Source organism: Petromyzon marinus, unplaced genomic scaffold (genome assembly GCF_048934315.1).
Source record: "Petromyzon marinus isolate PM22_M1 ecotype Great Lakes invasive population unplaced genomic scaffold, UKy_Petmar_22M1.pri1.0 PM_G_Scaffold_8, whole genome shotgun sequence".
In the NCBI taxonomy this organism is placed as follows: domain Eukaryota; kingdom Metazoa; phylum Chordata; class Hyperoartia; order Petromyzontiformes; family Petromyzontidae; genus Petromyzon; species Petromyzon marinus.
This window is the reverse complement of record NW_027423035.1, coordinates 4,680,001-4,682,500: the sequence shown is the minus strand read 5'-3', so window position 1 is coordinate 4,682,500 and position 2,500 is coordinate 4,680,001.

Sequence of the window (2,500 nt, the reverse complement as noted above, 5' to 3'; positions counted from 1 at the left end):
TGCAGCAGAAATGCATGTGCAGTCAAAAAATTGAATATTTTTCACGGATAGACCCCGTGAAACGCTAGAAATTGGCGGGGATGTGTCTCTTGTGGCTCACGGGGCTGTTAGGGTGGCACAGAAATCCCTCGGAATGGGAAAAAACGGGTCATTTTCGTGTCGCCACATTGCATGCGAACCGCATGAAACTTCCAGAGGCATTTGCAGCAGGAATGCATGTGCACTCAAAAAATGTGATATTTTTCACGGAGAGACCCCGTGAAACGCTAGAAGTGGGCGGGGATGTCTCTCTTGTGGCTCACGGGGCTGTTAGGGTGGCACAGAAATCCCTCGGAATGGGAAAACGGGTCATTTTCGTGTCGCCACATTGCATACGAACCGCATGAAACTTCCAGAGGCATTTGCAGCAGGAATGCATGTGCACTCAAAAAAGTGAATATTTCTCACGGATAGACCCCGTGATACGCTAGAAATTGGCGGGGATGTCTCTCTTGTGGCTCACGGGGCTGTTAGGGTGGCACAGAAATCCCTCGGAATGGGAAAACGGGTCATTTTCGTGTCGCCACATTGCATGCGAACCGCATGCAACTTCCAGAGGCATTTGCAGCAGAAATGCATGTGCAGTCAAAAAAAAATTGATATTTTTCACGGATAGACCCCGTGAAACGCTAGAAATTGGCGGGGATGTGTCTCTTGTGGCTCACGGGGCTGTTCGGGTCGCACAGAAATCCCTGGGAATGGGAAAACGGGTCATTTTCGTGTTGCCACATTGCGTACGAACCGCATGAAACTTCCAGAGGCATTTGCAGCAGGAATGCATGTGCACTCAAAAACTTCTATATGTTTCACGGATAGACCCCGTGAAACGCTAGAAATTGGCGGGGATGTGTCTCTTGTGGCTCACGGGGCTGTTAGGGTGGCACAGAACTCCCTCGGAATGGGAAAAGGGGTCATTTTCGTGTTGCCACATTGCATAGGAACGCCATGAAACTTCCAGAGGCATTTGCAGCAGAAAGGCACGTGCACTCAAAAATTTTAATATTTTTCACGCATAGACCCCGTCAAACGCTAGAAGTTGGCGGGGATGTCTCTCTTGTGGCTCACGGGGCTGTTAGGGTCGCACAGAAATGCCTCGGAATGGGAAAACGGGTCATTTTTGTGTGGCCACATTGCATAGGAACGGCATGAAACTTCCAGAGGCATTTGCAGCAGGAATGCATGTGCACTCAAAAACGTCTATATTTTTCACGGATAGACCCCGTGAAACGCTATAAATTGGCGGGGATGTCTCTCTTGTGGCTCACGGGCGCTGTTAGTTAGGGTCGCACAGAAATCCCTCGGAATGGGAAAAGGGGTCATTTTCGTGTTGCCACATTGCGTACGAACGGCATGAAACTTCCAGAGGCATCTGCAGCAGAAATGCATGTGCACTCAAAAACGTCTATATTTTTCACGGATAGACCCCGTGAAACGCTAGAAATTGGCGGGGATGTGTCTCTTGTGGCTCACGGGGCTGTTAGGGTCGCACAGAAATCCCTCGGAATGGGAAAACGGGTCATTTTCGTGTTGCCACAATTGGCATACGAACGGCATGAAACTTCCAGAGGCATTTGCAGCAGAAATGCATGTGCACTCAAAAACGTGAATATTTTTTCACGGATAGACCCCGTCAAACGCTCGAATTTGGCGGGGATGTTTCTCTTGTGGGTCACGGGGCTGTTCGGCTCGCACAGAACTCCCTTGGTCCACCTGATTCGTGCATACAGGCAGCAACTAAAACTCTGTAAACCTGCTGTGAGGACATCTAAACAGTGGACCAGTGAGGCTGTGGAAGATTTGCGGGCGTGCTTAGACTGTACTGACTGGGATATGTTCACGACTGCTACCAATAGTCTGGATGAACTCACAGAGGCTGTGTACATCAGCTTCTGTGAGGACTGCTGTATCCCAACACGTACCAGGGTGAACTTTAACAACAACAAGCCCTGGTTCTCAGCAAAGCTCAAAAGGTTGAGGTTGGAGAAGGAGGAAGCGTTTAGGAGTGGGGATAGAGACAGATTCAAGGAGTCGAAGAACAGGTTTAGCAAAGCGGTGAGAGAGGCTAAACGACTGTACTCAGAGACACTAAAACACCAGTTCTCTACTAACGACGCTGCTTCTGTCTGCCAAAGGGCTCAGGCACATCACCAACTACAAACCCAGAGCGCCCCACACCACTAACGACTCCCGCCTAGCCAACGACCTGAACGAGTTCTACCGTAGATTTGAAAGACAATTGGACTGTCCTGAACCACCCCTTCCCACCCAAGAGGCCCCATCCCCCACCCATACTACAGAAACGACTCTCTCCTTTCAGGAGGGAGAAGTTAATGGGCTTTTCAAGAGGCAGAATCCACGCAAAGCAGCCGGGCCGGACTCTGTCTCTACAGCCACCCTCAGGCACTGCGCTGACCAGCTGTCTCCGGTGTTCACCAACATCTTTAACACCTCCCTGGAGACA